The following is a 12,585-nucleotide window of genomic DNA, read 5'->3' on the forward strand; positions in this document are numbered from 1 at the left end:
CAACTACAAACGTTCGAACCTCCAAACCCCCTTTTATGAATCGAACCACCCATCTCGCAGTCGCAGCAGTCAGCCAGCCAGTAGGAGTGTTGTAATGCGCAGAATCTAAACGGTTAACGGTTGTTCTGTGCGTGTTCTGTGCGATTGCAAATTGCGAAGTGTTTTTTAGTAGAAAAATATAGAACATTTTCTTTGGATCAAATGGAGGCGCGAATCAGTGAGTTAAAAAACATTCTTATGGATCAAAAGTACAACGACATTTTTCGTGAAGACTCTAAACTTATTCCTCCAAAATCAAGAGAATACGAAGAAATAAGACCAATGTCCGCAAAGTATATATAGGTAAACAATTCTTCTCACCAATAGATATGGACTCAGAGATTATCTTTTAGATTTCCACGAAATTGAAGCTACATTCAATTCAACCACTAGCTCTCTCGAAACTTCAATAGATTCATCAAACTCATCATCTGCTCCATCAGAAATAAATTCCTGTTTGAAAATACCTTTTAAAATCTGGCAAGATATTGATTCTGAAAGTGCCATTTATAAATCCAGTCAAAAAGTACAACGTAATTATTGCACTCGAAAAAGAGGAAGCTGGACTAATACAATATTTGAACTTGTTCATAAAGAGACAAATCTGCCGTGTGCTTTTATATTTAAACGATGTACCACGTCCGAATCTGGTATTTATGCGGAAATTCAAGCTTCTTGTACTAAATGCAAGGCGACTTTTTTGGGAAAAATAGTGAACAAACCATCTAGTTGTCTAGACAACATATCAAAAAACGCCCGCTAAATGGAGAGAAAAGAAAAATCACTTCGGAGCAACTTGCAGCAGGGACTACTTCAGCAACAAAGTGGCGGAGGAGTCAAGCAGATAAACTGATGAAGGTTTACGATAAAGAACCTCCACATCTATATAAGGCCACAACTTTGCGGAAGGCAAAACAGGATAAAAAAGATAAATCGCTGAGTGTCAAAGGGACGTCTCCTGTAATGAGTTTGCAATCTTTGCAATCAATTCTTCCTTTGTCGGTTCTATACATACTATTAGTATTGACCCTTTCTTCGTCCAATATTGGCAGCTTAAACAAATGGCAGTGTATATAGATCACCACGATATGGTATGTTTGACGGCACAGGATCGCTTATAAAAAAAATTCAACTACCAAAAGGTGAATTATCACCTCACATATATCTGTACCAAGCAGTTACCCAGACACCTACTTACAAAATGCCAGTTTTTCAAATGTTGAGTGCATTTCAGAATACTAATGCAATACATTATTGGCTTTTGGAGTTCCTTAGAGTAGATAAGAGACACAGCTCCAATTTTCCTGTTTCACGAACAGTAGTTTGTGATTTTGATAAGGCTCTACTCAATGCAATTTGTAAGGCATTCGCGCAATGCAAAAATTTGAAGCATTATCTCGGAATTTGCCATGCTCTTTTATTGAATAAAGAAGGAATTGAGTTGCTCAAGTCATTTATTAGATTAGATATTTGTCATTTCATGAACTTCATATCACGATGGCCTTGCCTAACAAAAGCACAACCTAAAGTCAAGAAATTCTACTTACATGCAATGGGTTTATTAGCCAAACAAGCAGATTTTCTTGAATTTCAAGAGATGGTAAAACATATCCTCATACTTCGTTGTAGTGAAGATTTCGGAAAAAACAAGAATGCTGTAGCTGTAGTTGCCCAGCAGTCATACGAGTTTATTGTTGATTTTATAAAAGGAAATGAAAATGTAATGGGTTATATAGATGAAAATAAGGAAAAAGAACATGAGGAAGAGAAAGATTTTTTATTAGAAGATGTAGATGATAATATAATGATATTGACCCAAAGTATTTTCACACAATGTGAAAACATCGTAAATCTTTCTGAAAACGGAAATCAAATAAACCCTTTCTATTCACCTGAAATGAGAATGAAGCTGATAAAATAAGTTTACTACTATCCTATTTTCAGTGGTGTAATGATACCTACTTTTGGATATGGAGAGCTTACTGTTAGTTCAGCTTCTGTCGAATCAGAATTCAAAGATGTTAACCACGTTCTTCTTAAAAACGATTGCCGACCAATTAGAGCAGACAAATTTGTAGCCACTCATCTACTGTCTTTTAGAAGGCGATCAAAATTAGCTCTATCTACAGGTAACATCACCAATGAAGTGATTGCAGTACCTTCAGAGAAAGAACAACTTTCCACTCTACCCGGGATTCCCCCTGCGGACTCAACTTCTAACATATGTAGTAGCGAAAGAGACGACAAACAGAATTTACAGTATAATGAATGGATGATATCGAGTGAGGAAGACAGTCTAAGCAGTGAGCATAATTGGCGAAATTAAAACGCAGCTATCAAGAAAAGAAAAACCTATTTGAACTCATGTCCTACTATCGATTGTTCAAATTTTCAACTCAAATTTGGAATTGAAAATATGCAAAATGGCAGCAAATGTCCGTTGATAACTCACAAAGGAAAAAAGGTTGCAGTACGAAATACTTGTGGTTTTGATAGCATTGTCTCTATTTTGGCAGGAGCATGCATAAATGAAAAGTTCAAAGACCACGTTCATGTTTCAACTACAGTTACGATGATGTTTTTGAGAGATTTCCTAAACTATGGCTGCTGTAGTAATATTTATTCGAAGAGGGCAAATTTGCTGATGGAAATAAAAGCTTTTTGCTCGATGAACATGAATGGTAGACTTATAAGTGTAGATTGCTTTTCAAACATAGGCAATATGGCTGAATATATACTAGTTGATGATCCTAGCTATACTGAAATAAAAATTATGCCATGAATGTTCAAAACAAATCATTAGAAAATTAGTTATAGTACCCATTAACTCAAGTATAATAAAAAAATTTGGATTCAAAAAATTGCAAAAAGTAATAATTGAAGGAATGCCCATCTCCAGAACCAGTTGATGTGATAATCTCATGAGAAGAAGTCTGATTTATGGTTCACTGATTGTGATGGAATATGAGCCATCCAAAAGTGATTTGACAAAACTTTCATAATTCCCACATCATATAAATTTGAATTGTAAAACTTTCACCCTTGCTGGAATAGTGGCAATATATGGTTCGATTGAAATGGGTCATTATGTTGGCTATTCTTTTCAACGTTCAACGTGGATGGAATTCGACGATATGGTGAAAAACGCACGAAAAAGAGGAAATTCTGTTGAAATCGAGCCTCATTTAATTATATATGATGCAACAGACTGAATCTTTATTTTTTGTTACAAGACATGTTCAATTTATTTTTGTTTTGAGATTTATCAAACTTATTCTGTTGTACTGTGTTCATTTTTTACAGTTTATTATTATTTTTCAGTTGAGATTATCGAAAATATTTCAGGAATCGATAAAAACAGTACTTCAATGCGAAGAAAGAATCACATTGAACAATTACAATTTCTACATCTTCTTGAATTCTGAAATGAATACATCAAATTTAGTATTACTAATCCATATAAGGTAGATAAAATCATATAACTAGTTACTCAAAAATAAAATTATTTTCTTATATGTGTAAAGAAAATATCGCTTTTCAAGAAGAATGTGTCGTGTTACCTGATCCTAGTTTTGTCATATTTGAAGTTCGTATTATTTGATATAATTGTGACGGATTAAATTTGATTTCTAAAATATTTCCGTTATCGATAAAAGATATTGTAATTGAAGGCTTTAAATGTTGTTTCTTTGATATTTACAAGTAAACCGACAATATTGTTTTGTATATTAGTGAATAAAACTTTGATATTTACAGAGAAACGCAATTGGGTCTTTAATTCATCCCCAATAAAAAGAACATATGATAAAACAACATTTTCTTCTGGAAATATGGAAAATTTGAGATTTGATTTTGCTGTGAAACCAACGGCAGATGGAAGATCAAATATTTTATGTATAACTTCAATAGCTACACCCGATGGAAAGATTTTTGGGCTACCAGAGGAATTCCAACCAGCAAATCTTCACCAAGAAATAACAAACACTTCAAATTATGCCAAGGTAAAAAAAACATTAACTAAGAGACATCAAACGAGAAGAATATGGATAAAATTGACAGAAGATATATCAAAAGTATATTTTGATGAAGAAGAAAACTTGCAGTTTGATGATACCTATTTGGAGGAAATTATGGAAAAAGAAATTACTGATGAATATATTCCTAGTAACTCAGGGCAAACATTAGAAATAATTTTTGAGAAACTTCTTGAAAATAAGTACTTCCAATTTGAACCAAAAAACTTAGGGGAAATAGCAAAAGGTTTCATAATAGAGAAATTCACTGGTAGATACTCAAATGCTATTCAATGGATTGAAGATTTCAATGAAGAATGTGAACGTTTTCGAATCAATGAGGATAAGAAGAAAATTGAGATTCTGAAATATTTTCTTACAAATTCTGGTATTGAGTGGTACAGCTGTATGCTTATGAAATTTACAGTTGAATCGGAATGGAATATATGGGAAAAACAATTTTGAGATACGTTTGGAAACAAAGGATGGTCACCAATCAGATATGCTCTCGCCTTTAAATATCGAGCAGGTTCATTGCTTGAATATGCCTTAAAAAAAGAAAAATTATTATCGGAAGTGAGAAAATCAATTGATACTGGGACACTTATAGACCTTATAGCATTTGGATTACCTAATAATGTTTCTGATAAAATTGATAGAGAAAATTTGAGAGGAACTGAATATCTCTACAATAAAATAGGGAAGCTTGAACAAATTGTAAGGAATAATAGGTATGATAAAAAATTTAATATTGAATTTATGAATTCTGGAAAAAAAACCAAACAGAGTGAAATAAACAAACTATGTCGAATATGTGTTAGTGAGAACAAAGGGATACGTTACCATCTTGAGGAAAATTGCTGGTTCAGAGAGAAAAATAAAAAATCTGCTTTAAGAACTGTAAATAGCACTGCCTTGGAAATAGAATTAAATGATAAAAATCCAAAAAACTATAGGTGCCACCATTAAAAAAGGTCAAGTTACTATTAAATGATACTTTAGAAGTTTATGGAATTTACGACTCAGGTTCCCATGTATCATTAATTAATGCAAAATTATTAAAAATTAAGTCACAGGAAATTATAAATGATACAGAAATAGTAAACTTGAAAACTATTAATGATGAGAAGAAAACACAAGGTATAGCTACACTTAAAATTAAAATTTACAACATAGAAAGACTAATGGATATATTTGTGGTAGAAAAGGAAAATTTCAATTATAATTTTTTAATTGGCTTGGATTGTATCAAAACTTTTGAATTAATGCAAAATAAAGACTTGAAGATCATACAGTGTTGTCATTCAGAACAAGAGATAGTGTATAACAAAAGTGATGAAATTCCTGATGTAATAGGTGAACAAAATGAAGATGAAATAAAGCATTCGAACAATTTTCATGAAATCAATTTCAATGAGTGTAATAATGCACCCCGTATCTTTCATCAATCAGTATCTCGATCAGTAGAAGAGCGGCTTTCCACTGATCATGGGGTGATTATTTTTAGATGTTAAATACACAAAAATTGAAGGCCCTTGAAAGGGGAAAAATGTGGATCCGGCCCGTCGCACGAAGGACAGGTCTTGAAGTTGAATATTATTATTTCTGGGGAGATGTTTGAATGAAACTCATGAAAAACTCTAACAAATAAATCTATTGGCAAAATAAAATTGGAACTTCTCTACAAATACGTACTCAGACGAAGACGACCAACAAAAATCTTCAATTTCTCAAACACATGCAAAAAAGCGCAAAACAATAAAACATACTTTCCTAACCAAAATCTTGGGTTCAAATTCAACTTCCCAACTTAGCGCTCAATAATAAATCAATACTTTATCAATGAATTTTAGAGGAGCTTTCAAGACTCTGGACGAATAAAAATTGGAACTTTCTACCTTTTTCTGCGACTGCTGTTTGTCTGACGCTGCCGATGAAAACTTTTCGACAGCAGACTTTATCCGCACTTATCGGCGAATTCTTTACACTCAACCGAACTTCCCGCACTTTTCCGTCGCAAACGTTTTTCGCTTTAAGTTTCCCTATCTAAAAATTTCAACACAAGTTTATATCCTGTCTTACTACGAATCAAGAAAATTAACGATCACTCCTCGAATGTTACTTTACTGACTTCCGATAAACTGACTTTAACTTCAAATTATTTCCAAATTTCTTCAACTACCAAATTCCTGATATTCCGGTTCTACTTGAACAAAATCAACAAAAACAAAGGACTGGACTTTTCTCTACACTGAACTTTTCCAAATATCTATGAGCCGACCGAGTCTCTGATTCTATTCCGTGATCTACCTAGAGACTTTTCTCTTACTTCGTGAAAACCTGATTATTCTAAGTCCCTATACTTCTTCCTTACTGACTGACTCTGCAAAAGATTTATAACTTCTCTACTTATCCGTACCGACTCGAAGGGGTATGACTGACTGACTTTTTCCGATGTACTTTTTCCCCGGTCTTTCTCTCCCACGCTATGGGTGGTACCAAAACGTCCCAAAATCGCAATCATTGAAAAATCAGCGTTCCCAAGCTCGGTGGTTACAAGAAAATTTCGGCTACTTCGAATTCTGAGAACTGTTTTCCTCTCAGGGTCTCCAGACTAATAAATCTTTTTTAATCTACATGACTAAGCATTTTCGCTTGTTCCGAAGTCCCTATCACCGGATATTGAAATCAATTAAAGATCTCCTTACTGAGTGTCATGAAAAACATTTTCAACTCTTATCGGTCAGGTTATTATTTAAATTCCCGCGACTTAATACCGTCTGATCTCAAGCGCCTCAAAGTATCATATTTCCGTATAATAAATGCCTCTGCAGCACGGCTGCAACAATATATAAAAAATTCTAGCGATACCTCTTTCGAATATCTCAAATTAATTCGAAATCTCTTATTCCGATTTATTACATGAGCATATAAACAACGATGAGTTTGAAATAGTGATAAACCTCTTAGATTTATATGAACAGTCAGAAATTGATAATTTGATAGAAAAATACAAACAAGTCTTTGCGAAGGATAAATATGACGTCGGTACTGTGAGACATTATGAAGCTCATATTGACTTGATGGTGGACAAATACTGTTTCAAGCGTCCATATAGATACACAGCAGAAGATAGGAGAGAAATAGAAAATTAGGTATCAAAATTATTAGAGAAGAATTTGATTGAGGAATCTTATAGCCCATTTGCAGCCTCAGTAACTTTGGCTTATAAAAAAGAGAATGAAAGAAAAACAAGGTTGTGTATAGATTTTATATATAATATCGTTACTGCAAGAGGATCATCTCAAAAAAAACAAACCGGCCCTCACTGTTCATTAGAATGATAACAGGAGATATTACATCTTACGAGAGACTCATTAATGAAGGGATTTATTACAAATGCAGGCACTATGTAGTAAAACCCACTTATCCACCAGACCCTATTCCCATACCCTGCACTAGATGCTCACAGTTCACACATACAACCGAGGACTGTAAGGAACCAATTAAATGCAACAAATGTGGAGGGAATCATAGAGACAACCAATGCGAAACGAACTTACCACAAAAATGTAATGCATGCAATTCAACATACCACGTTCCATGGACAACAAAATGTCCCAAACGACCACTAAAACCTATAGATGGGATACCTAACGTGAAAATAGGGTCAATCAACAAAAAAAGCTCAGAAATGGACAAAGACAAAACCGAAACGAGTAGAATTCACAAAAGCATCACAATACACGATTACATAATTGTAACATATATAAACAAAATTAACAAACCTAAGAACTCCGATAGACAAGCACTCATTCAGAAACTGCAGAAGCGATTCATGGAAACATATAGAATAAATACTATCCCAACCTTCGTGGGGAGTCGTCTCTATGTGCTTATGTTCGACATGAATAAAGAGCCCAGATCAATTGACACTGAACCCTCAGAAGGGGTACAACTCCATCAAGCTATCAATGATTAAGGCAGTCTATTGTAATATAAACAGTATCAATAACAAAAAAGAGCTGATACGCCATTATATAGAAAACAACAACATAAACTGTGCAATGTTTGTAGAAACCAAGACAAGAGAAAACAGCAACTTTCACTACAGAGATTGGAGAACGATATTTAAACACGGAAGTGTTTTGAATCAAAACATCCGGGGAGGAGCACTAGTAATGGCTGAAAAAATGGTTCAAATAGGAAAAAGCAACCCACCACATCTGAATAATGCTTGGAACGATGTTTTACATTTCACCATCCCCTTCAAAGACGATAAAATTCACATATTCTTGATTTACATGCACCACTCTAGTCGGCTGATCGAAGAGAACCTGCTCATTAAAGCATCTCAGTACAAACATTGCATCATTTTGGGAGACTTCAATATAAATACTCGAAGAAAGGTACAGCTAAACAACTTTCTCAGAAACTCTGACTTCACCATACTGGAGACCCTCCAACATTCTTAATGAAAAACAACCCAGACTCTACACCTGACATGATATTGTGCACAAGAAATATTAAGCATAACATCCTAAGAATTAAGCTCACTCCTGACTTAGGCTCGAATCATCTGGCGATTGAGTTCACAATAGATACTAAAAAAAATCCCTTGAAATACCCTCAAGAAACCAAATTTATATTTGAAAAATGCAACACAGAGGAAGTCAACAAACAAGTAATGGAAGAAATAAACCTAGAAGCAGAAGTCACACCAGCATATATTACACTGTTTCATAGTACACTGGCAAGAATAATAAAACACCAAACCCCAATTTTGAAGAAGAAGTATTATAGTCAAACACTTCCTCCATACATTATTAAACTAATCAGGGTTAAAAAACCACTATATCGGGAGTACAGTATCAATAAGGATTCAAACCTGAAAACAAAGTTCAACAATCTCAATAAAGACATCCAAAAGCTAATCAACAACTACAGATCCCACAAATACCTACAAGCATGTAAGGAAATTGAAGATCAGAAAGGACGAACATACTGGAGAACAATTAAGCAATTATCTAAATACACAACCCACAACTTAAGTAACCCTATACAAGCTAACGGAAAAACTACGACAAACGACAGAGAGATCACAGAAGCCTTTGCAAAACACTTCCAAAATATCTACAGGAAAACTATTAACAGAGATTTCGATGAAGACCACAAAAAAACAGTAGAGTACTGGTACCAACACAGCTTTCCTTGCACAGAAACAGAAGCTAACATAGAACCTATAACAGAAGAAGAATATTATAAAGCTCTAAACCACGGAAAAAACACAGCCCCCGGTTACGATAACTTGCCCAGGAGAATATTGAGGAAATTGGACCCTAGTATTCACAATACAATAATAAAAATATACAACTTCTGCATCCAAAACTCTTACTTTCCCAACGAATGGAAGAAAGGCATTCTAATTACCATTCCAAAGGCTAAAACGGACCACTCTAAGCTAGAGAATTATCGACCCATCACATTGCTATCTGTACTGGGAAAAACGTTTGAGAAAATTCTATCAGAGAGGATTCGTACTAAGCTAGGAGAAGCTGTTCCACCATACCAGTTTGGATTCAAAACCAAAAATTCAACCACTCACCCTTTACTAATCCTAACATCAAACATACAGTGTAACAAGAAAAAGGGAACAAAGTCGGCAGCCCTTTTCATGGACATACAAAAAGCCTTCGATAGTGTCTGGCATGTCGGACTTATATTCAAACTGTTCCACCTTCATTGTCCAATCTATCTGCTGAAAATAGTTAATCAATTTTTAGTAGAGAGAACTATTCAGGTTCGTGTAAAAAACGAAATTTCAGAGCAGTTCACACCACAACAAGGTCTCCCACAAGGCTCAACTCTCTCTCCATTGCTATACAACTTATACTGTCATGACATGTACAATCACAACAACCTAAGAGAACATCGAATCAACGAACAAGCTTACATATTACAATTTGCCGATGATACAGCTTTAATTACTCATGATAAAACAATTGACAAATGCATGGATAAATTACAAGAACTCACAGACGTCACTGTAGCATGGATGAGGCGTTGGAGAATACAGCCAAATCCAAATAAATCAAAATTAATAATTTTCAACCATAAAATCAATGCAAACTCCAAAAATATCCAACTCGGAAATCACATGGTCATACCCACAAACCTGTGCAAGTACCTTGGCATTCAAATAGATAGCAAACTGAGCTTCAAAACACATATTAAAACACAAAAGAAAGCAGCCATCACCAGAGCCGGACACTTTAGATCGCTTACCTACAAAAACTCAGGAATCAGCATCAAAACAGCGAGCACAATTTATAAGATGATCTGCAGGCCTTTATTGGAGTATGGCTCTTCGACATTCCTGAATACCCCGAAAACAACACTTAAAAACATCGAAGTAGCAGAAAGAACTTGCCTAAGAAAAATAACTAAACTGAGAAACCCTAACAATCCAATGCATAATCCGTCAAACCAACTCTTATATGACACAACGAATATAGAACCTATACTGGATAGAATAAACCAACTTGGCAAAAAGTTCATCTCAAATCATACGAACAGATATATTGTGGACCCATTGATACATCATTACCATGGAGAAACTAAAGCTAAATTACCTCTGCTACCAGCTTTCGAATATTTGAAATCGTTATAATAACTTTTTTAATATAATATACTATTTTTGTTTAATATAAGCAAATGTAACTGGCTGGAAGACCTAGGTCGATAGCCGTTTGACTGACTGGTCAATAAAGTTTTTTTTTCTCTCTCTCTCTCTAGATTTTAGAGAATTAAATAAAATTGTTGTCCCTCAATCTCAACCGTTTCCGTTAATTGAGGACCTAATGATTAAAACTGTAAATTGTAAATATTTTTCTACTCTCGATATAAATTCAGCATTATGGTCAATTCCTTTGAAAATTCAAGATAGAAACAAAACAGCATTTGTGACACAAGAAGGCCATTTTCAATGGATATGCCTTCCATTTGGATTAAAGACTGCCCCAGCCATTTTCCAAATGATATTGAACAATATCATAAGAAAGTACAAACTCTCCAGTTTTGCGGTGAATTTTATAGACGACATATTAATTTTCTCAGGAACTTTTGAAGAACATATATTACATCTATCAAAACTGTTGAAGGCAATTCAAACAGAAGGTTTTAGACTGAAATTTTCGAAATGTACTTTCGCCAATAATTATGCAAAATATTTAGGCCATATTATAGAACACAATTCAATTAGGCCTCTAAAACCTCTAAAAGATAATTTAGCTGCAGTAAAAAACTTCCCAGTTCAAGAAACTAAAAAGAATTTACGTCAATTCTTAGGAAAAATAAATTTCTATCATAAATTTGTACCACATAGTACAATTATCCTGGAACCATTACACAATTTATTACGTTATTACGTGAAATTCATATGGTCAAAAGAATGTCAGGAGTCATTTGATAAAATTAAGGCGATGTTATGTTCTGAACCATTTCTGAAAATCTTTGATCCTGAATTACCAATAGAAATTTACACAGATGCGAGTATCAAAGAAGTGGGAGCAGTGCTGAAACAAAAGGATGAAAATGGAGATAGAAAGCCAGTTGCTTATTTTTCCAAAAAATTGAATGAAGCACAAATGAAGAAAAAGGCAATATATCTTGCTAGAATGTCTAGCAATAAAAGAAGCTGTGAAATATTGGCAACACTGGCTCATGGGAAAAGAATTTATGGTCTAGTCGGATCATAAACCACTAGAAAATATGAACATAAAAGTTAGAACAGATGAGGAGCTAGGAGATTTAACTTATTATCTATCCCAATACAATTTCAAAATCAAATACAACCCAGGAAAATCGAATAAAGAGGCTGACTCTCTGTGCAGAAATCCAGCTTTGGAGCATTATGAAAATAATGACGGTTTTTTAAAAGTGGTAAATTCAATAAAACTTGAAGATATAAAGAAAGACCAATACAACAATCGATATTTAGACAGAAGGAAACTCATATTGGAGAATGAAATATTCTACAACAAGAATAAAACAGGGAAAAAGATCATACTATCAGAAGAACTCAGCAAAACTCTAATTAAAAATATCCATGATTCTAACAGCCACATAGGGAAAACCCAGATGACAAATAAAATAACACCATTCTATACGGCAAATAATATCTTCAAAAACGTCAAAAAAATTTTTGAAGAATGTGAAATTTGTATAAAAAACAAACCAAGGAGAAAATCGAAATATGGATTAATGTCATATTTAGGTCCTGCAACACGCCCATTTGAAATAACATCAATTGAATCATTGGAGGTTTTGGAGGATCACGTTCAACAAAGAAATACTTGCATCTTCTGGTTGATCATTTTACAAGATATGCTTATATTTCCACATCAAGAAATCAACTGCAAGCTACAGGGTGTTGAAAGTTTAATTTTTTTCAATGGAGGTTTGCAAAGCAGTCGAAGGGCAGCATCTTTTGTGAAAAATTGAAGTTGGATTGGAATACGTTTCTTTAATTATA

Source organism: Coccinella septempunctata, chromosome 9, assembly GCF_907165205.1.
Source record: "Coccinella septempunctata chromosome 9, icCocSept1.1, whole genome shotgun sequence".
Taxonomy (NCBI): Eukaryota; Metazoa; Arthropoda; class Insecta; order Coleoptera; family Coccinellidae; genus Coccinella; species Coccinella septempunctata.